This window comes from Callorhinus ursinus, unplaced genomic scaffold (genome assembly GCF_003265705.2).
Source record: "Callorhinus ursinus isolate GAN/ISIS: 27379988/994484 unplaced genomic scaffold, GSC_fseal_2.0 scaffold7, whole genome shotgun sequence".
NCBI classification, from domain to species: domain Eukaryota; kingdom Metazoa; phylum Chordata; class Mammalia; order Carnivora; family Otariidae; genus Callorhinus; species Callorhinus ursinus.
The window spans coordinates 53,921,354-53,929,794 of record NW_027397069.1 but is presented as its reverse complement, the minus strand read 5'-3'; the positions used below and the strand labels follow the sequence as shown (position 1 = coordinate 53,929,794).

General features: G+C 38.9%; 1 non-coding gene across 1 annotated transcript; it reads right to left on the bottom strand.

The window, feature by feature from the left end:
- Positions 1–2,450: 2,450 nt before the first annotated feature.
- LOC112827015 (U6 spliceosomal RNA) lies at positions 2,451–2,556 on the bottom strand. Its single transcript, XR_003209130.1, has one exon. It is a non-coding gene; the product is annotated as a U6 spliceosomal RNA (small nuclear RNA).
- Positions 2,557–8,441: the final 5,885 nt, after the last annotated feature.

Genomic DNA, 8,441 nt, shown 5'->3' with positions numbered 1-8,441 from the left:
TTAGTTTGGTCATGTATAACGTGAGGGGATTAGATAGGACCATGTCTAGGGTTTCTTCCAACTCTAACATAGTTTGATTTTACCTTGTAATCTACTCCTTTTATCCTGCAGACTTATGCATCCCATTTCTTTCTTTCTTCCCTTTGTCTCCCCCAACCCCAACATTCTGAGTGTATCAGCTGGTGGTGAAAAATAAGGTTGAAAGGTTTGGGGAAAAGTAGACAAGAATATATAGGTTATCTTTTGAATAATTTGGTCTTCATTCTACTGTTTCTATTTTCATAGGTTTTATTTGATCTTACAGATAGTCTAGAATATTTTTAGAATGGCCCCAATTCAAGCCTAGTTTTTAACTTGGAGGCATCAGTTTCAGCCACACCATCTATTGGCAGTTCCATTGATTTTTTGCCAGAAAGATTGGCTCTGTTCAGCAACTTTAGCCAAATGTCCTTATGCAGATAAAGCATCAAAGGCACACAGGTCTTCAAACAAAATGTCAAAGACTTTAATGAATAGTGAATGAGTTTAATGAATTCCATTGGAATGAGGCTGCCTGATGGCTCCATCTTCCCAAGGTGCCATGTTTCTACAAATTCCTCTCTCAGTTCCTGATACAGCTGGTTCCTTCTCATTGCTCCTGTCTCAGTTCCAGTATCATCTCCTTATAGAAGACTCTCTTGACCACCCTTGTAAAATCAGCCCCCTTACTCTTCACATTGCTTTACCACATTGCTGTGTTTCGTTTTTATCATAGCACTTACCAGTGCCTGAAATTGTGGTGTTCATTTATTTGTTTTGTCCATGTTTCTCCTTCACAATAGGAGTAGGTGGGACTCTATCTATCTTGTTCACTGCTTATACCCAGCAGTTAGGACAGAGCATGCCTAAAATAGATGCTTGAATAAATGTAATGGTGAATGGACGAACCTTCAGAATGTGCAGGAGCTTACTCCATCTGTTCATCTGGGACCCTCAAATCAACACTTCCATGTGATTGCTGTGGGAAATGAGTGGCTTAACAGTCTTGAGGTTTTAACATTAGAGTAAGGTGGTGTCTTACGGGCTTTTCAATCTGATATTCTCTGCTTTCCAGGCACATTATAGCTCTATTAGCTAGGTAATGCTATCTATATGGAAATTTCATCTCTCTCTCTATCTAAATTTCTCTCTCTATATATAGATATACACATATGTATATATGTATTTGTCTACTGTATATACATATATACATATGTGTGTGTGTATATTCATACATATATACATATTTATCTATCATAAAATTCCTAATATTTGAAATAAATATGACTTACAGCAGTGGTTTACTTTTTTTTTTTTTTAAGCTGGGAATCCTTTCCTCAAGTGAAAATCTTATGAGGAGTCCTAATATATATGAGAGAAAATGAAGTCCACCAAAAGTAAGAATGGGGGGAGGAAGGAGGGAGTTTATAGCTCTAGCTACTCCCCAGAATAACATTTTCTTCCTCAGGACTGTCCTTGGAATAATTTAACTACTACTGGCTTATAATAATACTAAGTAATGTTTTTGAATACTGATGTTGTACCACGTACTTTAAATATGTATTTTTTACTTAAAAATTGTTTAAATTTATTTTTAATTCAAGTGTACTTATCATACAGTGTTATCTTAGTTTTAGATGTACAATATAGTGATTCAACGGTTCTATATGTTACTCAGTGCTCATACCAAGTACTTTACATGCATTGTCTCATCTAATTCTTATATGCAACTTTATGAGAGAAGTATATTGCCTACAGGAGGCAAATCGGAGACTAAGGCTTAAAAAGCTTTGTCTGAGTTCTTTGCGGTGGTTATTTTCCAAGATAACTGCCGGCAAGTCTTACCTCCTGATGTTTGTGCCCTTGTGCAGTCCCCTCTCATATTGAGTCAGGGCTGGCCAGTGTGACCAGTGGAATACGGCAGAGGTGATGGTATGTAACTTCCAAGGCAAGGTCATAAAAACTTTACAGCCTCGGCTTTGTCCTCTTTGATCACTCATTCTGGAGCAAGCCAGTTGCAATGTCATCAGGACACTCAAGGATCTTATGGAGCCCACAAGGAAGGAAACTGAAGATTCCTGCCAAAAGCCTGTACCAACTTTCCATGTGAGGGAGCTGTCTTGGAAGAAGATTTCCCAGCCTCAGTCCAGTCTTTAGCCAGCTGCGACCCTAGCCAACATCTGACTGCAACCTCATCAGAGACCTAGCCAAACAACTCCCAAATTTCTGACTTACAGAAACTGTGGAAGATAAAAAATAATTATTGCTGTCATAATCCAGAAAGTTTTGGGGTGACTTATTACACAGTGTTGGATAACTAGTATAATTTATAGGCAGTTCAATGGCAGAATCAGGATTTTGATTCCAGGTCTGACTCTAGAGTCTATGCTCTTTGCCACGAATGCTCTATTTTCTTACATACTCATTTTTTTAAAAATATGGAATGCTTCATGAATTTGCATGTCATCCTTGTGCAGGGGCCATGCTAATCTTCTCTTATCATTCCAATTTTAATGTATGTGCTGCTCTTATATGCTCATTTATTTTTTAATTTTTTAAAAATTTTTATATATGCTTATATACTCATTTTAACACAAAGTTAAAATTACTCAAGTATCTTATGAACTCCATGTCACAGATGGAAACTGAGGTATAGATAAGTTAAAAATTAATTGATAAATCCAGGATTTGAAATCAAATGTCTAATTCCAAGACCTGTGGTCTTTGTCATCATGCTAAGCTATTGTCATAATCCAAAAAAACTTTTAGGAAAATCAATCTGGAGTTGGAATACCAGATGGAATGGAAAGGAAAGAACCAAAGAGAATAGTTGTTTGAGGGAAATCAAGACCTCTGCCACGGAGACTAACTACTAAACTATTTTTCAAAATATCTTTGATACTACTATGGGCTACTGAAGATCTGGATGGGCAGGTCATTTGTCTTTAACCATAAGGCACTTCCCCTATTGCAATAATCTCTGGTCATTGGTCAATGTTCAAGAAGGAAATTAACCATGGTCATTTTCCAATGTGGCCTTGCAAATGGTGGGAGTTAGGTCAGTTGAAGTTTGCTTTCAGTATTCATTCTGATGTTTAGTCTCTGTTTTCCAGCAGCACTTCAATATTTATTTTTATACGTACCACTGTTTTTAAAAAAGGAAGGAGAGTGAACCAAGACTCTCTGCCTTTGAAGTAAGCTAACAAATGAGTGATAATTGAGACAAGAAATCCTAGTGTAGGAAGAGAGAACTGATTGTGCTCTGTCCCTGGTAGAAATTTGAGTCATTCATGCAGTATAGTGTCTGGAGAGTTCTAGTGAGTCATGCATTGCTAACTATGGAAGAAAAATGTATTTTCTAAAGCTGTCTGTTATTACTCATGTCTTTCACTTGGCATCAGCAGATGCTGGTACCCTATTGACTGGTGATCTAATAGAAAGTTTCTCAGAGGCAGAGAGATCCAACACAATTTCCCTCTAACTCTGATAAATTTGGCACAAGTTCTCTTATTTGGATTGCAAGATGTTTGCATTAACATTGTGACTTATTTTTGGCTTGGTGTTAAAAGGATTGTTTAGTAACAAAATGGAGAATTTGAATTTTGTGGCAGCTGGGAGGAATGCTCTTATTTTATAATGAAACAACTGAACAAATGTTCTTTACAGTGATTCATTCCTCACATGGGACAAATTTCCTCTTATATATATTCTCTCTACATTGGATACATGAAGCCATTTTACCTTCAATATTTAGGCAGAATTTCCAGTGCGCAATTTGGGAACAATATCTATAAATTATAAAGATAGGTTCTACGGCAAAAGGAACAGAATTGAAACTATAGGATTGAATGTCAGGAACCACTTGGGTTCTATTCCTAACTGGGCCAGAGTTTGTGTATAACCTTGAGCTATTCACTTAATCTTTTTTTAAGCTTAGGTTCTCTGTCTGAAATAGAAAGAAAATTGCCTACCTATTTAGCTAAGGCAGAAACAATTTCCTGATAGGAAGGTGACTCAGCAGCCTGGGGAGGCTGTACAGCCCCTTGTCCTGGAAGTTTTCAGTGAGACAGAGGCGGCCAGCTGCCTGGATGGATTAAAGTGTGGTGCTTGAAGACTGGAGACCAGACCACACAAACGAAGCCTGACATTTAGAAACAGAAGAGAGACCGAGTCACGGAGGGCCTACTATTTGTCAGGCACTGTGCTAGATCCTGGGAGACTAAGGTGAATCAGACACACCCCAAAGTTTCTGCCCTTATGAAGTATACTCTTGAGTCCACTTTGTGCATGTTTGCAATTATTCAGAGAGAGGTTCTATGATTTTGCTATCTGGATCTGAGTTTTGTTTTGTTTTAGTATGAGATCATGCAGGATCACTGCTCAGAAAATGCAATCATGAGAGTCTTAGGAAAGAGGAGTCTGATATAGTGTGGGGTATGGTTAAAACAGGCTTGTTAAGACAGAGCTTGACCCACTAAATAAGAGGAGAGCAATAGATTCATACTGGCATTGTCCATTACTTGAGATGAAAGTGTGGGGCAAGTTTTATGATGTCTCTCATGGACTTTCCGGTCCAAGTTACAGGACCTCCTTTCCACTGCTCCCAGAAGGGCCTCTCACCAATCCGATGGTGTCCAACTTGGATGATGATTGATGGGTCTGCGGAAAATGAACACTGGATTCTGAACAGGTGAGCTGCTCCTGACCTTCTGCAGACAGCAGCACATCCAATGGTAGCATCTAGGCAGTGAAAGGGCATCCTTGGTCTTGCACCAATGTTTTGTTTCCAGCTCACATTCTTACAAAGCAAGGGTTGTTCCTACCATAAGAAGTTGGAAATGTCCCTCCTCTTGCCATTGTGAATATTGCCCCTGCAGAGGGAATGCAGATGCTGGTGCCAAGATGGGGGGCAGAGAGGGCGCTGCAGCATCACATGAGGGGTCCTTTGAGTAGATGTCAACCCTTTGTGATTTCCCAAGTCCTTCAATGTTATTGGTTCATCTGTTCCTCTATAATTTTTAAATGAAAATGGTTCAAGTTCCTATCCTACTTATGGGTGGCGTGGTGTCCTAGCAGCCTTGAAATATCTCTCATGATTCTTATGGGTTTACATTTCTTCAAGTCATTTCTGAATCAAATTTTCTCATTCAACTGAATTCTTCATTACCACTTTTTAAAAAAAAATTTGAAGAATAACTGATACACAATATTGTGTTCATTTCAGGTATACAACATAGTGATTTGATATTTATATATAGTACAAAATCTGTCACCATACAATATTATGGACAATGTTCCCTCTGCTGTACATTCCATCCCCATGTCTTATTTATTTTATAACTGGAAGATTGTACATTTAATCCCCTTCACCTATTTCATCCATCTCCCTACCTCCTCCCCTCTGGCAACCATCAGTTCCTTCTCTGTATCTGTGAGTCTGTTTTTGTTTTGTTTTTTAGATTTTTTTGGTTTTTTCTTGTTTCATTTTTCCCTCCCTTCCCTTATGATCCTCTGTCTTGTTTCTCAGATTCCTCATATCAGTGAGATCATATGATACTTATCTTTCTCTGGTTGACTTATTTCGCTTAGCATAATACCCTCTAGTTCCATCCATGCCATTGCAAATGGCAAGATTTCATTTTTTGATGGCTGCATAATATTCCATTATATATCTATATATCTATATATATATCTCACATCTTCTTTATCCATTCATCTGTTGATGGATGTCTAGGCTCTTTCCATAGTTTGGCTATTGTGGACATTGCTGTTATAAACATTGGGTGCATGTGCCCCTTCGGATCACTACATTTGTATCTTTGGGGTAAATACCCAGTGGTGCAATTGCTGGGTCATAGGTTAGCTCTATTTTCAACTTTTTGAGGAACCTCCATACTGTTTTCCAGAGTGGTTGCACCAGCTTGCCTTCCCACCAACAGTGTAGGAGGGTTCCCGTTTCTCCGCATCCTCGCCAACATCTGCCGTTTCCTGACTTGTTAATTTTAGCCATTCTGACTGGTGTGAGGTGGTATCTCATTGAGGTTTTGATTTGTATTTCCCTGATGCCAAGGCAAACAATTTAAAACTGATATTAAGTAATCCTGTAATTAATTAAATTGGGTAATTAATTAAACCCCGGTCCTTGGGTCATTCTTGCTCGAGTAAATTTTTCAGTGGCTTTGTCCTCCACAGGCCTCAGGTTTTCCCCACCTTGCTGAACTCTTGTCCCTAAAGCTCAGCATCCCTCTAACACTATTATTCTATGTAACTTGGTTCTTTCTTGTCCCCATCCCAAAACTCAGCTCTCGTCCTCTTATCAGAGAGCTGGGAGAACTTCATTAAGCTACTCAGCCAAACTCACCTGTCCTGGTACTCAAAGTACTATTGCAGTCTTCTCTTCAATAAGATCAAAGACTTAGGTGTGGTTTCCTTTCTCATGGGTCTCTGTACATGGAAGGAAGTAGGAAGGTAGGAATTTATCTTCCTCCTGGGATGATTATGCCACCTTGGTGCCTCTGGGACAGCAGAGCATTTTTTCATTTTTACTACACAAGCACAAAGGCAGTCAGCATTTTGTAAAGCACATTGATAGGAAACTAAGAGATCCCCAGAAATCCACCGGCAAAGATTCAGCACTTAAAGAAGGTTTCTTGGCCAATTTCATAAGACAACAAATTCAGCATCATGATCTCTGAAATAAAAGGTGGGCATTCTAGCAAGCAATATATTGCTCAGGACAAGATGGCAGGAGTGAGACACACACAGGGGATCTCTGGGACCAGAACAAGAGGGATCCAAATTGGACTAAAATTATTCCTTCAGTCAAGCACTGGGGAAACTTGAGATCAATGTCAGAATCTTCTCCCTACTCTTTGTTATTCATAGACATACACATATAAGTATTTAGAGTGAACTGTATCTCATTCGCACTGTGCCTTCATTATCAACAAGTACTCTGCTGGGTGGCTCAGTTGGTTAAGCGACTGCCTTCGGCTCAGGTCATGATCCTGGAGTCCCGGGATCGAGTCCTGCGTCGGGCTCCCTGCTCAGCGGGGAGTCTGCTTCTCCTTCTGACCCTCCCCCCTCTCGTGCTCTCTCTCTCATTCTCTCTCTCAAATAAATAAATAAAATCTTTAAAAAAAAAAAAACAAGTACTCTGCTTGTCTTCAGAAAATCACTTGTATTTGTATGGGTCTCACCTGTCAAGAGGAGCCATATCAGGTAGCAGCATCCTTTACAGAATGCTGCCTTAACTAGGCTTATTTATTTATTTATTTATTTATTTATTTATTTATTTATTTATTTTAATTTAAATTCAGTTAGCAAACATATAGTGCCTCATTAGTTTCAGATGCAGTGTTCAATAATTTATCAGTTGCATGTAACACCCAGTTAACTAGGCTTATTATAAAGTCATGACCCTATAATAAGGTCTGAACTTTCTCTGCATCCAGAGAAATATGATAAAGTACAGCATTTAAAAACAAACATGTTTTCAGAAGAGCCATATGTTCAGTGTTCCCTTTCTAGTGATGTAAGAAAATCTTATTATTTTTCTTGTGTCATATGGAGTGTAAGTTCTATGGAAGAACGTACATAGATGAAATATGAGGAGGTAGGTTTGTTGGAGTAGTGGAGTATTACACGGCCCTCTCCATAAGCAACTAACACCATGGCTGTTTGCTTTCTTTCAGGCCAGAAGAATATCTGTCTGCTACTTCACCTTCTATTAAAAGGCTTGCGAGGATATTTTCTCTTTTAATTAACTCAGTGCCAACTGATTAGGAACCTAATCACAGTAGTGCTATCCCCACATATTCACTGCTCCTGACTATGCCCAAGGGGAGGGCATTATATTAGACCTACATGCCAGGGGGGAGGAATTTGGGGGACCATCTTAGAATTCTGCCTACCACAAATGGTGACTTTCATCTTTCAGAACATGAAGATATGGGAATAAAAAAAAAATAAAAGCTCATACCAGGGATCAAATATCAAACTTGAACCAAGTCTTTATTCTATAGTGTCTTCCTGTTTGTTTTCCCAGCTTTGGTTCCCAGGTAACAGAGCACCCTTCACTTGAATTTGGTTTTCTAGATACCACACGGAATTTTCCAATCAATGGGCATAGGAATTCTGGTGTTCTTGATGATTGTATTTCTCAGTGAGAAATAATACACATTCTAGTTTATATATTATTATTTTGAAAATTTGATGGATGTTAATCAGCATCCTAGAGTCAAACTGTCTCTAGACATGCCAACAGAACCGACCCTCTAGTCATAAAGTTGAGGATCACACTCTAAAGGTGATGACCAAGGGCATTGTCATCCTCCGAGACCCTGAGCGGCTCCCAGCCTAGACAACAGCTGTTTCAGCTTTCTCTTACTGCAGCATGTTGGACTGATAACATGCTTTGAGAA